The sequence below is a fragment of the Notamacropus eugenii genome, chromosome 5 (assembly GCF_028372415.1).
Source record: "Notamacropus eugenii isolate mMacEug1 chromosome 5, mMacEug1.pri_v2, whole genome shotgun sequence".
In the NCBI taxonomy this organism is placed as follows: domain Eukaryota; kingdom Metazoa; phylum Chordata; class Mammalia; order Diprotodontia; family Macropodidae; genus Notamacropus; species Notamacropus eugenii.
This window is the reverse complement of record NC_092876.1, coordinates 419,400,029-419,416,512: the sequence shown is the minus strand read 5'-3', so window position 1 is coordinate 419,416,512 and position 16,484 is coordinate 419,400,029.

Below are 16,484 nucleotides of genomic sequence, written 5' to 3'. Positions count from 1 at the left end.
GAAGGAATATGCTAGTGGAGTCTACCAAGGATCTATCCTCTGGCCCAAGGCAGCTAAGTGGCAGGGTGGACAGAGTGCTGGGCCTGACAGGAAGATTCATCTTGAGTTTAAATTTGACTTCAGACACTTAGCTGTGTGACCCTGGACAAATCACTTAACCCTCTTTGCCTCAGCTTGAGATGGACATGGCAAGCCATTCTAGTATCTTTGCCAAGAAAACCCCAAACGGGTCATGAAGACTCAGATGTGACTGAAACAAATGAACAGAAATCCTTTGGTCCTGTGCTATTTAATATTTTTAGAGATGACTTAAATAAAGGCATTAGCCAGTAATAGCAACTATGTGCCCGGCACTGTGCTAATCACTGGGAATACAAAGGAAAGTAAAAGTCCTTGCTTTCAATGAACTCACAATGTCATGGAGACAGCATGCAAACAAGTATGGACAATCATGTATGTATTTACAAGGTAATCACAAAGGGAGGGCACTAGAATTGAGGGGCATTGGGAAAGGCTTCCTATAGAAGATAGGATTTTAGCTGGGACTTACAGGAAGCCAGGAGGCAGAGATGATAAAGGAGAGCATTTCAGACATAGGGGACATGCTTATCAAATATGCAAACGATAAAGCTGGGAAGAAGAGTTAATACTGGACAGCAGTCAGAATCCAAAAATCTTTTAGTAGGCCAGAGCATTGGGCTGAATATTAAGATGAAATTTAATAGAATTAAATGGATTTAAGAAATAAATTTCACAAATACTAGATAGGGGAATGCAGTCAAATGAAAAATATTTGGGTGTTTTAATGAAATTCAAGTTCCTGTCAGCAGCCCATTTTGGTAGCCAAAAAATGCTAATAAATTGCTGGTATGCATTAAGGAGATGAAAATTCTGATCAGTGAACATGTGGAGTACAGTATTCTGTTCTGAAAATTACATTTTAAAAGTAGAATTAAGAGACTACAGTGAGGGTCCAGTTCTTGAAGCACATGCAGATTTTTTCTGCCTGATACCATTCTCTAACATGCAAACTTCTTTCCCTACCTAGTTTGTCCAAGTGACATAGAAAGTTGGGGTGAAACTTTTTAGCTTTGCATGACTGAGGGTCTGGTAATTTCTGCTGGTTTTTTAAAAACAATCTTCTAATTGGCTGAGAAGCAAGAAAGTAACTTAGGAGGTGATGGATGAGCCAGAAATGATTTGGCACAACAAAGACTAAAGCACATTCTCTCTTCATGTTGGTGAGTGAAAGAAAGAAGTGTTTTGAGATGACAAATGAGGTTCTCCTCATTGCTTCCATAGTATTTTAAGTTTGAGTTCAAGAAACCGTAGGTCAGATAGATAGCGGCATATTAGGACCTAGAGAAGCCCAGATCTGTTTCACCATCTCACATATCCTAATAGAATTCTAAAAATGCATCATTAGGAGTAAAGTTAAATCCCAAAAGAATCAGTTATAATGTTTCTATCCAGTCTAGAATTCCACAAAATGACTGCCAAAATCTTGTGGCAAAACAAAGGGGGAGAAAAAGGTAGAAGGTGAAGTATAAAACATCACTTGATAGCTCCAGAGTAGCACTCAGTATGTGTGTAGTGAGATTAGCAGGGAGAGGGAACCAGCGGTTCCATCTATAACAGGAGACAGGGCCATGTTAGAATCCTGGCAGCTTGCACCTAATACAAAATTCCAGTAGCTTGAGTCTGAAATAACAGAAGATAAGATCAGAGAATTCCTAGTCTTAGCCACCAACCTCAGGATCAAGCTAGGCCTTCCAATATCATCCAGAAATATGCGGGCAGAGTTTGACCTAAGCACAAATCCCTTGTCCAGAAACGGAGATTGGAAATATGAGAAAACAAAAGAAAATGTGAATATAATACAGAACAATCTTGAGAGAAGCCGAAGTTGTAAGCTCAGAAGGAAGTTACTCTACCAGTCCAAGTAAAGTTTCAAAAAAACTGGCCACAGTAACTACAAGAGAACCTGGAAGGAATTATATGGAATGACTAGAAAGGAAAGAATGGCAAGGAGAATTAATATCTTAGAACAAAGAGTGGTAAACCTTATCCAGCAATTTGCTTCCTAAAAATTAGAATAGGACAAACAGAACAAGAAATCTTAAAACAAAACCAATATTTTGAAAAAACAGAAGAAAACATATATATGTATGTATTTCTCCCTATACTTATATATGAACTGTCAAGGAGGAATAATGTAAGAATCACTGAACTATTCGAAAATCATTAGCAAAAAAAAAAAAAAGGAGGTGGAGTGCTTTGGATACTGTGAGAAATAAGCCCAACAAGCCCCCAGATGGGAGAAACGTGCTTACTTTAAGCCAAGAAAAATACTGTTGTGAAATCAGGAAAGCTTTTATTAATCTTTACATGTATTCCCCTTGAATGAACAGGTAGCTCCCAACTAAGGCTACAGGAAGACTACAATTTGTTCAGACCAGTGCAAGTCCTTTATACTGCTGAACTTCCCATCACACCATCTATTGGCTAGAAGCCTCCTGAACACCTCACTTCATGTTCTCCTCTCTGATAGGCTTCCCCTCAAACAGCTCATCAAGTCTTAGCACAAGTTTCTGACCTTTTATTTTACTATGCTAAGAACTCTAAGAAACTGCTATCACTCAAAGCTGGGAGGAGTTTTAACTCTGGAAACAGAACTCCTTCCTTTGTTTCCCACAGATACCGTTTTTGAAAAATTCATAAATGGAAACTGCCAGATCTCTTGGAACTAGAGGGCAAGTGAAAATAGAATACACTAGTTATCTCCTGAATGAATCCTCAAAATAAAAATGCCCAAGAATGTCACAGGCAAAATCCAGAGCTTCCAGGAAAAATGGTACAAGCAAGCAAAAAGAAAGTTGAAGTACCAAAGAGCCACAGTCAAGATCACACCAGACTTGGCAGCTATCTCCATTAAGGAGAGGAGAATGGACTATGACATTGCAAAAGACAAAAGAAAGTGTCTTACAATGAAGAATAACTTTACCTCAAAAAACTGATAATAATTGTGTAAGAGAAAAAAATTAACTTTAATGAAATATTGGATTTCTAAGCATTCTTGATGAAAAGCTAGAGCTAAGTAAAGACTGAAACAGAAATTCAGGAGATGGAAAAGAAGTATACACATTTGATCAATTATAAGAGATTATATAAAAATGAAATATTTTTTATGTTATTATGAGAAGAAAGAAACGTCCTAGCAGAACCCTACTATCTTCAAGGATCAGAGAAAGTTAAATAAGGCAGGAAGATAGCCTGGGACAGTTATGATTTGTTTTGAAGGAATAAAGAGAAGAAGGAAATGGGAAAAGGAAAACACACTAGGGAGAAAAAGAAGAAAAGGGAGCTTTCTTACATAATGTGGTATGTGAGATGAAAAGGTGTACAAAATGGAGGAAGGGATGGAAACAATAGGCATCCCATGAACCTTACTTTCTCTGAATTAAACAAAAGAAAGTTGATAACATGCACATAGAAGCTTACACACACAGAGCATGATTTAGTATTATAAAGACTCAACAAGGAAACAGACTGGGGCATGAAGAGAGGAAAGGAGGAAAGAAAGAGGGTAGAACAGGAAAGAAGTAGTCACACACAAAACAATCTCCATCAGATCGTGAAACATGAAGGGGAGTAAAAAAGGAAATAAAAATCTATGATCAGGGACAGGAGAAGGGGAAATATAGATGGGAACTGATCAGAAACATTGTGTCATTTATAAAACAAGTTGTAGGCAAACTATTCATTCACCATCTTCTTTGTAAAGAAAGGGCAAAATATAAGAAGGCAGGAAGGAGGAAAATACATAATTAAAAATCACGCCTGTGAACATAAATGGGATGAATTCATCCTTAAAATGAAAGAGAATATTAGAAAGAAATCAATGCTATGCTGTTTATTAGAAAAATAGTTGAAACAAAGATTCATTTTACCCACCTCCAGAGACAGAAGTGATGGACTTAATGCAGACTGAGACCTAGTTTTGTTTGACTATAGCCAATTCAGGAATTTGTTTTGTGCACACACAGTATGTAATGGGTTTTGTTTTTCTTGCTTTCTCAAAGGGGCTGGGGAGATAGTGGAGTTAGGAGGAGGAGAATGTGGGCCTGATAAAATAAAATGGAATTTTAAAAACTGTAAAAAAAAAAAAACCAACAAAAGCCAAAGTTTCACATAGTTGAGATGAGAATATGGAGCAAAAATCTATTCTTCAGGTGAAGTAAAAAAGGTATGAGTAGCACGCATGATTTCAGACAATTTGATAGTAAAAAATGACTTTAAAAAAGACAAGGAAAACTACATTATGCTTAAAGGCACAAGAGAACAAATCAACATCATTATTTAGTATGTATATGCACTGAATAGCATAGCTTTTAAAGAGATAAATGAAAAGTTCAGGGAGAAACACACACTAAAACTCTAACAGTGGGAGACCTCAGTGTACCCTTTTCATACATAAACAGACTAACAAAAATATAAAGAAGAAAGAACTTAAAGGTCTATAGAGAATTTCAAAAAGATTTTGAGATGATAAGCCTCCGGAAGCATCTGGATGATACAGGGGATAGAACACTGGGCTGGGAGTCAGGAAGACAAGTTCAAATCTGGCCTCACATACTTAATAGCTATGTGGTCCTGGGCAAGTCACTTAACCTCTGTCTGCTTCAGTTTACTCAACGGTAAAATGGGAATAGTGATAGGCTTTACTTGCTAGGGTTGTTATAAAGATCAAATGAGGTAATACTTGTAAAGTGCTTAGCATAGTGCTAGAAACATAGTAGGTGCTTAATTAAAGCTTGTTTCCTTCTTTTCTTCCTCCAGTGATTACTGAAAGAAAATAGTATATGCTACCTTTACAAAAATTGACTAGGTACAGGTACATATAACCTTCACAAGTAAGTACTTGTGAAGACGGAAGTATTAAATATCCTTTGTTGAACACAGTGCAATAAAAAGTATGTCCTATAAAGGCCTTAGAAGAAAAAATTAAAAATTAATTGAAGATTAAATAACACTTAAAGAATTAGTGAGTCAATAAGAAAATCATAGAAATGAGATTTTCAACAGAAAATCTCATCAGTCAAAATGCCCACAACTTATTAGATGCAGCTAAAGTACTCATAAAAGGAAAATGGATTTTGTTTTTCCTCACTATGCAAATTTGTTACAAGGGCTTTGTTTTTTTTCTAATGGAAGGGATGGGAAGATCAGAGGGATAGGGAAAAGAAAGAAGGAAAGAAGGAAGGAAGGAAGGAAGGAAGGAAGGAAGGAAGGAAGGAAGGAAGGAAGGAAGGAAGGAAGGAAGGAAAGCAGAAGAGAAAAAAGAAAAATGGGTCATTGAGGCATCTTTTCCAAAAATATAGCAAAGAACACAAAGAATCACAGAGGCAGGAAAACTTTCCAAGCCACAGGTTCAACTTACATACTTAGAAAAGCAAGCTATAGATAATAGAGACCTGCAGTTTCATGTAGGATGTACAAAATCTCCTTTATGTTCCACTCTGTATATGGAAACACCTATTTTATTTGGTGTTTTAAAGTTCAAAATGAAAATAAAAATTTTTAAGGGAGAAAAAACTGATAGGATGGGATTTGAACTTGGGTTTTCCCTAACTTTAAAAAAAAGAGTTTATTCTCCCTTCTGTATGCAAATGGAGAGTGTGCTCCAGGTTATGGGGATACTATCTTGTAATAACTATTTTTGCTATACCCCCTTAGTAAAAATACCCTTTGATAAGGTCTTCATTAAATTCAACTGACTGATTCATAATGGGAAGAACATTGTGGGAGAGCTATGTACTTCAATTGTATGTACTTCAGCCTGTCAGGGTGACCCCCAAAAGACCTAAGGAGCAGTAAGCTACTTTCTGGGAACCTGGCCTGTAAGAGTGACTAGTTAGGGGACTATCTCAGAGGAGATGGGGTGCTCCATAAGGATTTAGTAGGCTGTGTAGAGAATTCAGAGGAGGACAAACAGGATGGCCAAAGACTCCAAGTTCAATTTAAGGATCGACTGATGTTTAGCCTAGAGAAAAGATGGTTCAAGAACATGACTATTGTCTTCAATTATTTTTGTGCTGTCTTATGGAAGAGCAATAGAAGTTGTTTTTCATGTCTTCAGTAGACAGAAGTAGAAGAAATGAAGGATAATTTCAAAGAATTATATTTAGTCTTGATGTCAGGAAAAACTTTCTCATAATTAGAATGATACAAATGTAAGAGAGGCAGCATTAAATACTGGGTAAGGATCCGACGTCGGAGCCAGGAAGACCTGGATTCAAGTCCTATTTCTAATGTATACTGACTCTATGAACTTGGACAACTAAGCTATTAGTATTTGGACCACTTGCAGAGCTGTAGAGTATTGCCAAACTGCATTGGCAGAGAGAGCTCATCAAAGAGTTTCATTACAAGTGAAATCACCACTCCAGTCCCTATCCCTAAGAAAAATGAGTTGCCTTAAAATGGGAGGATGAGAGCTTTTCAAATACAGGGAATAATTTTTCTGAAGAGTAATTTTTTTTGTATTTAATTTTCATTTTATTTTTTCTCAATTACACGTAGACAAAAAAGTTTTAACATTTTTTAAAATTTTACTTTCCAAATTCTCTCTATCTTCCTCCTACTTGAGAAGGCAGGCAATTTGATGTCAATTATACATGTGCAATCATGAAAAGCATTTCCACATTATCCATGTTGGAAAAGAAGATGCAGACCCCAATACCCCAAAAATAATAAAAAAAACTGAAAAACAGTTTGCTTCAATCTGCATTCGGACTCCATCAGTTCTGTCTCTGAAGGTGGATAGCATTTTTCTTCATAAGTCCTTCAGAATTGTCTGGGATCATTGTATTCCTGAGAATAGCTAAGTTATTCATAGCTGGTCATGGTATAATATTACTGTTACTGTGTACAATGTTCTTTCTGCTTATTTCACTTTGCATCAGTTCATGTAAATCTTCCCAGATCTTTCTGAAAGCATCCTGCTTGTCATTTTTTACAGACAGTAGTAGTCCTTCACAACCATATCCCACAACTAGTTCAGCCATTTCCCAGTTGATGGACATCTATAGGGAAAAATATGGAACAAAGGTACAATACTATGACAGTCTAATGTATAGTATGGGGCCTTCAGGTTGACTCATTTGTTTTCTGAACGTAGAATGCCTTCATTCAACATCTCTTTGCATTTTGAATGCCTAATTAATATTTAAATATTACCTTCTTTAATAAATCTTTCCTTGGAAATAACCTGCTCAAGATCTCATGTGACACTTTATTTTGTAGCACTCTGATGCATTTACCATTTAAAGTTTATTAAACGTCTTATGGTGTTAAAGTCTTCTTGCCCAAATAAATTATATGCCCTTTGAGGGCAGGGATCATATGTTTTCTGATCTTTGTATCTTGCTCACATGTAGCACAGTGTTTGGCATATACCAAGGATTTAATGTCTTTTGATTGTCTTACTGATTAATAGATTGATTCGTGGACGATGAGAGATATATACCTGGCATGGGAATTAGTGACCATTATCTGCAGAAGTAAATTTTTTATTATGAGGACCAAATTAAATGGAGCATTCCCCAGTTGATGGACACCTATTTTGTTTCCAGTTCTTTTCTAAGACAAAAAAATTCTACTACAAATATTTTTGTACATATAAATCCTTTCCTTCTTTCTTTGGGGTAAATACCTCATAGCAGTTTCTCCTAATCAAAGGGTCTAGTAGTGGGAATATTTATCAGTGTCACTTACCAAGGGAATTGACTAATATCTTAAACATAATGATGACAATGAGAACGTAACAAAATTTTTGGGATGCAGCCAAATGTAGGGGAAAATTTATATTTCTAAATATTTACATGAATTGTTTTTAAAAAAGAAAACAAGGGCTGGTCAATGAATTGGACAAGTAATTTAAAAAAAACTACAGAAAGAACAAATTAAAAATACCCAATTAAATACCAGAATGGAAATCTTGAAAATAAAAGGAGAGATTAATAAAATTTAAAGTAAAGCCCCCTATTAAACTAACATATAACACCAGGAGCTGGTTTTATGCAAGAAAAAACACAATAAAATAGGCAAACCATTGTTCAATTTGATTTAAAAAAAAAAAAGGAAACCAAATTACCAGTATAAAAAATGAAAAAGGTGGATGTACTAACAATGAAGGAAATGGCAAACCATTTCAGTATCTTTGCCAAGAAAACCCCAAATGGGGTCACAGAGAGTCGGACATTACTGAAACAACTGAACAACCACCACCACCACCAATTAAGATGAAATTAAAGCAATTACTAGGAGTTATTTTGCCCAAATGTATGCCAATAAAACTGATAAATTAAGTTAAATGGATGAATATTTTTTAAAATATATAAATTGCCCAGATTAACAGAAGAAGAAATAAAATACCTAAACGACCCTATTTAAAAGAAAGAGAAATTTAATAAGCCATCAATGAACTCCCAAAGAAAAAATGTTGTGGACCAAATGTTTTAGACTTAAAGAATAATTAATCTCAATGCTATAAAAAACTATTTGAAAAATTAAAGAAGTCCAACCAAGTTCTTTTTATGACATAATATACTTTTGATACCTAAGTCACAGAGAAATAAAACTATAGACAAATTTCCCTAATGAATATTGATGCAAATATTTTAAATAAAATGCTAGAAAGGAGATTACAGCAATATATCACAAGGATCATATACTATGACTAGGTGAGATTTATACCAGAAACGCAGCACTGGTGAAATAATAGGAAATCTATAAGCATAACTGACCACACAGTAACAAAACCCACAAAAATCATATGATTATTGAAAAAAAGGCTTTTGACAAAATACAACAGCCATTCCCGTTAAAAACACCAGAAAGCCTATAAATCAAAGGAGCCTTCCTTAAAATATGTAGTATCTATCTAAATGCAAGAGCAAACATCTTCTTTCATTCTCTCATCAAGAGACCAATGGGCTTTCATATGCTGTGCCCATATTAAAATGATTACGGCTTTTTGGGGAAAACTTGTTATTATTATTAACATGTTGGATAGAGAGCTTACTTTGGAAACAGAATCAGAAACAGAAAGACCTGGGTTCAAGTCCCAGTTATAAGACATTCTGATTATACGAGTCTAGGCAACTCCTTAACCTTTTAGCATCTCCAAGCAACTATTTTGAAAACCTATTTTATTGAAAATTTTGAGTTCCAAATTCTATCCCTTCCTTACTCTTTCTCTTTGCCACTCCTTGAGATGGTAAAAAATCAGATAGAGGTTATACATGTGCAATTATGTAAAACATTTCCATCTTAGTCATTTTGTACAAGAAGACTTGAATAAAAGAAAAAAAATGAAAGAAAATGAAGAATAGCACACTATGAACTCCCTAAGAAAAAGTCTCCATGGTCAGATGGATTAACAAGTGAATTCTATCAAACATTTAAAGCACAATTGATACTACATAAATAATAATATAACATTATATAAACTATTTGGGAAAATAGGGGGAGGCCTACCAAATTCTTTCTATGATACAAGTATGGTGCCGATGCCTAAACTGGGAAGAGCCAAAACAGAGAAAGAAAATTATAGACCAATTTCCCTAATGAATATAAATGCAAAAATTTTAAATAAAATATTAACAAAGAGAATACAACTACTTATCTCAAGGATAATACACTATGACCAGGTGGGGTTTATACCAAGAATGCAGGGCTGTTTCAATATTAGGAAAACTATCAGCATAATTGACCATACCAACAACAAAACTAACAGAAATGATGATTATCAAATGACTCTCTCAATAAATGCAGAAAAAGCTTTTGACAAAATACAATACCCTTTTCTATTAAAAACATGAGAGAGCATAGGAATCAATGGAGTCTTCCTTAAAATGATAAGTAGCATCTATCGAAAACCATCATCAAGCATTATATGTAATGGGGATAAGCTAGAAGAATTTCCAGTAAGATCAGGAGTGAAACAAGGATGTCCATTATCACAAATGTTAGTCAATGTGGTACTAGAAATGTTAGCTTTAGCAATAAGAGAAGAAAAAGAAACTGAAGGAATTAGGATGGGCAAAGAAGAAACAAAGCTATCACTGCAGATGATATGATGATATACTTAGAGAATTCTAGAGAATCAAGTAAAAAACTACTTGAAATAATAAATAAATAAAAGTACTTGAAATAATAATAAAATTGCAGGATATGAAAAAAACCCACATAAATCATCGGCATTTCATATTACTAACAAAGTTCAACAGCAAGAGCTAGAAAGGGAAATTACATTTACATTTACTGTAGACATTATAAAATATTTGGGATTACAATTAAAAAACACTTTTTACATAAATAAAGTCAGATAGAAATAATTGGAAAAATACCAGTTGCTCATGGGTAGGCCGAGCTGATAAAATAAAAATGACAATTCTACCTAACTTAATTCACTTACTCAGGGCTATACCAATCAAATTATCAAAGAATTATTTTAAAGAGCTGGAAAAAATAAAACAATTCATCTGAAAGAACAAAAGTTTCAGAATATCAAGGGAATTAATAAAAAGAAATGCAAGAGAAGGTGGCCCAGTCATACCAGATCTTAAAATGGATTATAAAGGAGCAATCATCAAAACTACTTGGTATTGGCTAAGAAATGGAGCGGTGGATCAGTGGAATAGGTTAGGTACACAAGATACAACAGTCAACGACTGGTTGGTTGGTTGTTGTCCTTGGTTCTCGAAGAGGACTAAAATGATATCACCACGATAAAGTCAAGTTTCAGTGTGTCTGACTGTGGCTGACCAGACTAATACAAGCTCAGAATGCTCTCCCACAGATTGGGCACAGATAGTGCATGTGAACATTTGAGGTGGATACTCAGAATTTGTGCATCCTACATTTCCTTTGTGCTGTTTCAATTCTGCTTTGCTCATAGAGCACAGCACCCTTTCTGATGTGGGTACACCATGATGAGTGGTCCTGTGCCAGTGTCTCTCATGTTGCACAACCAAATCCAAAGTTCTTGAGAGAGACCTTGAGAGTGTCCTTGTTGACACCATGTGATCACCTGCCCCATGTGAGTTCTCCATAAAATAGTCTTTTTGGCAAGGGTACATTTTGCATTCGAACAATGTGACCAGCCCATCAGAGTTATGCTTTCTGGAGCATAGTTTGAATGCTTGGCAGTTTAGCTTGAGCAAAGAACTCAGTGTCTGGAAACTTATTCTGCCAGATGATCTTCAGAATCTTCCTAAGACAGTTCAAATGGAAATGATTCAGTTTCCTGGCATGGTGCTGGTAGACTGTCCATGTTTCACAGACATACAACAATGAAATCAGGACAACAACTGTGTAAACCTTAAGTTTGGTAGTCAGTCTGATACTTCTCTCCTATACATACTTTTCTTCAGAGCCTCCCAAACACTGAGCTAGCTCTGGCATTAACCTCATTGTCAGTGTGTACACCCCTAGAAAGCACACTACCAAGGTAAGTAAACTTATCCACAGTGTTCAAAACTTCTCCATTTGTTGTAACCAACGGTTCCATGTATGTATGGTGTGGTGGTGGCTGGTGGAGCATCTGTGTTTCCCTAGTGTTAATTATTAGGCCAAAATTAGTACAGGCAGCAGAAAATTGATCTATACTTTGTTGCATCTCAGTTTCAGAGGCTGCATTGAATGCACAGCTGCACTGAATGCACAATCATCTGCAAAAAGAAAATCATGCACCAACAACTCCCTCCACTTTGGTTTTGGCTTGTGACCTTTTCAAATTGAAGAATTTACCATCAGTACGGTAGCTGACCTTGATGCCATGTTCATCCTCATTGAAAGTATTTGACAACATGGCTGAAAACATCATGCTAAAAAGTATGGGAGTAAGCACACAGCCCTGTTTCACTCCACTGGTGACTAGGAAGGTACAAGAGCATTGTCCACTATCCAGAACCCAAACATGTTATCATGAAATTGATGTACAATGCTGATGAACTTCTCTGGGCAACCAAATTTGACATAATTTTCCATAAGCTCTCACAACTAACAGTGTCAAAGGCCTTAGATCTACAAACATTGTGTACAGACCTCTTTTCTACTCCTGGCATTTCTCCTGGAATTGTCAGGCAGCAAACTCCATATCGACTGTTCCTTGGCTCTTTCTAAACCAGCAATCTGCTTTAGAAACTATTTGGTACTAGCTAAGAAACAGAGTGGTGGATCAGTGGAATATATTAGGTACACAAGATACAAGTCAATGACCATAGCAATGTTTGATAAACTCAAATACTCCAGCTTCTGTGATAAGAATTCACTATTTAACAAAAACTGCTGGGAAAAGTGGAAAACGGTATGGCAGAAACTAGGCATAGACTAACATCTTATACCATATACCAAGATAAAGTCAAAATGGGTACACAGTTTAGATATAAAAGGTGATACTGTAAGCAAACTAGGAGAGCAATGATTAGTTTACTTGTCAGATTTATGGAGAAGGAAAGAATTTATGACCAAACAAGAGACAGAGAATATTATGAAATGCAAAATGGATAATTTTGATCATATTAAATTGAAAATATTTTGCACTAACAAAGCCAATTCAATCAACATTAGAAAGGAAGCAGAAAGCTGGGAGGTAATTTTTACAACCAGTGTCTCTGATAAAGTTCTCATTTCTAAAATATATAGCGAGAACTGAGTCTAATTTATAAGAATACAAGTCATTAGCCAATTGATAAATGGTCAAAGGATATGAACAGGCAGTTTTCAAATGAAGAAATTAAAGTTGTATGAAGAAATGCTCTAAATCACTATTGATTAGAGAGATGCAAATCAAAACAACTTGGAGGTACCGCATCATATTTATCAGATTGGCTAACATGACAAAACAGGAAAATGAGAAATGCTGGAGAAAATGTGAGAAAATTGGAACACCAATGCATTGTTGATGACGTTGTGAACTGATCCAACCATACTGGAGAGCAATTCGGAACTATGCCCAAAGGACTAACTGTGCATACCCTTTGATTCAGCAATACCACTGCTAGATCTATATCCCAAAGAGATAATAAAAAAATGGAAAAGGATTTATTAAATTTTAATTTAATTAAATATTTAATAAAATGGAAAAGGATTCACATGTACAAAAATATTTATAGCAGCTTTTTTGTGGTTCATTGATGTCTTGTTCAATTTCTTTTTCTAAGATTGGATTATTTAAGAATTTTATTTCTTCTATTAATCTGGGTAATTTATATTTTTGTATATATACATCCATTTCATTTAGATTGTCAAATTTATTGGCATATAGTTGGGTAAAATAGCTCCTAGCAATTGTCTTAATTTATTCCTTGGGGATGAATTCATTCTTTTCATTTCTGATACTAGTAATTTGGTTTTCTTCTTTCCTTTTTTAAAATCATATTAACCAGGGATGGGAAAACTATGGTCTTCTAGGTGCTTGGGTGCCACCTTTTGACTGAGTCTGAGTTTTACAGAACAAATCCTTTTATTAAGGGGATTTGTTCTGTGAAGTTTGGATTCTCTCAAAGGACAGCACTTAAAGACCTAGAGGGTCACGTGTAACCTTGAGGCTGTAGGTTTGCCATCCCTGAAATTAACCAATGATTTATCTTTTTATTGTTTTTTTTAAAATAAAACTAGCTTCTAGTTTCATTTATTATCTCAATGGTTTTCTTATTTTCAGTTTTATTAATCTCTCCTTTGATTTTTAGGATTTCCAATTTAATGTTTAATTGAGGATTTTTAATTTGTTCTTTTTCTAGGTATTTGAGTTGCATGATCAATTCATTAATCTGCTTTTTCTCTATTTTGCTGATGTAAGCAATGAGATAGAAATTTTCCCCCAAGTACTGCTTTGGCAGCATCCCATACATTTTGAAATATTGTCTTGTAATTTTCTTCAATGATATTATTGTTTCTATAATTTGTTCTTTGACCCACTTGTGTTTTAGGATTAGATTTTAAAATTTTCAATTAGTTTTAAATCTCTATTGTCAATTATTGAATGTAATTTTTTTGGCATTATGATTTGAAAAGGGTACATTTACATTTACTATTTCTGCTTTTTTGCATTTAATTGTGAGGTTTTTATGTCTGATACATGGTCCATTTTGTGTAGGTGCCAAGTACTGTTGAGAAAAAGGTATATTCCTTTCTATCTTCATTCAGTTTTCTCCAGAGATATATCATATCTAACTTTTTTGAGAATTTAATTGACCTCCATAACTTCTTTCTTATTTATTTTTTGGTTATATTTATCTAGTTCTGGGAGGGGAAAATTGAGGTTTCCCATCAGTATCGTTTTACTATTTCCTCCTGTATTCAACTTCTCCTTAAAAAATTTAGATGATATACAATTCAGTGTATACATATTTAGTATTGATATGACTTTACTGCCTGTTATCTTTCAGCAAGATAGTTTCCTTCCTTATCTCTTTTGCTTTGTCTGAGATCATGATTGCTATCCCTGTTTTCTTTGCTTCAGTTGAAGTATAATAAATTCTGCTCTAGCCTCTTTCCTTCACCCTGTATATATCTCTTTGTTTCAGATGTTTCCTGTAAGCAACATATTGTATGATTCTGATTTTAATCCATTCTGCTATCTGCTTCCATTTTTTGGGTGAATTTATGGCTTTCACATTTATTATACTGTTTATATAGTAATACTGTGTATTTCTCTCCCTGCTATTTTAACTTTGTTTATTCTCTCCTTTCTCTTACCTCCCAGCTTTTCCCTGCTCACAAGTGTTTTACTTCTGATGATTGCCTTCCCCCATCTAACTTCCCTTTTTTTTAGTCCTCTCTCCTCCTTATATTATCTGTCTCTTTTTACTTCTTTATAGCATAAGATAGGTTTCTATAATCTAATTGAGTGTGTATTATTCCCTTTGAACCAATTTTGATGAGAGTAACGTTTAAGTTCTGCTTGTCATTCCCCCCTCCCATCTGCACTTTCATTATAATAGCTCTTTTATGCCTCTTTTGTATGGGATAATTTACTCCATTCAATCTCCCCCCTCCTTCTAGTGTAATTTTCTTTCTCATCCATTTATTTTGGGATTTTTTGGCTATTATCCCATCAAAATCATTTTATATCTACACCCTTTGTCTACATATACTCTTTCTAATTCCTCTTATAATAATAAAGTTCTAAAGAGTTATAGATGTTTTCTTGCCATAAAGAAATATAAAATTTAACCTAATTGAACTTCTTATATTTTCTCTTTCTTGTTTCTTTTATATGTTTTCATGTTTCCCTTGAGTCTTGTATTTGGAGGTTAAATTTTTTTATTCAGTTCTGTTCATTTAATTAGGAATGCTTGAAAGTCCCTTATTTCTTTAAATGTCCATTTTTTCCCCTGAAAGATTATATTCAATTTTGTTGGGTAGCTGATTCTTGGTTGTAAGCCTAACTCCTTTGTTTTCCCGTGTTTCATATTCCAAGTTCTTTGTTTCTTTAATGTGGAAGCTGCCAAATTCTATGTAATACATACTGTAGCTCCATGATATTTGAACTATTTCTTTTAGGCTGTTTGCAGTGATCTGTGAGCTCTGGAATTTGGCTATGATGTTTATGAGAATTTTCAATTTGGGATTTCTTTCCAGAGATGATTGGTGAATTCTTTCCATTTCTATTTTGCCCTCTGGTTCTAATATATCAGGGCAGTTTTCTTTGATAGTTTCTTGAAAGATGTTGTCCAGGCTGGTTTTTTTTTTTCTTTTTGATCATGGCTTTCAGGTATTCCAATAATTCTTGTATTATCTTTCCTAGATCTGTTTTCTAGGTCAGTTGTTATTCCAATAAGAAATTTCACATTTTCTTCTATTTTCTTCTTACTTTTTTGATTTTGTTTTATCAGTATTTTGATACCTCTGACATTATTAGCTTCCACTTAATCAATTTTAATTTTTAAGGAATTATTTTCTTCAGTGAAGAAAATTTTATACTTTGTTTTCCATCTGGATAATTCTATTTTTTAGGGAGTTATTTTCCTAGGTAAATTTTTGCATATCTTTTCACATGCTATTGCCTCTTTTTTCATGATTCTCTTGCATTACTCTCATTTCTTTGAGAATGAATGTAATGGAAAACATAATTGCGCTATAAGAAATGATGAGCAGGTGGATTTCAGAAAAACCTGGGAAAACTTAACATGAAGTGATGCTGAGTGAAATGAGCAGTACCAGGAGAACACTGTACACAGTAACAGTAACATTGTGAAATGATCAACTAAGATAGCCTTAGCTCTTTTCAGCAACACAGTGATGTAAGTTAATTCCAAAAGACTCATGATGGAAAATGCTATCCATATCTAGAGAAAGATGGAATCCGAATGCAGATTTTCAGGGTTTTTTTGTTTTTTTCTTTCTCATAGTTTTTCCTTTTTATTCTGATTCTTCTCTCACAACATGACTATTGTGGAGATATATTTAATATT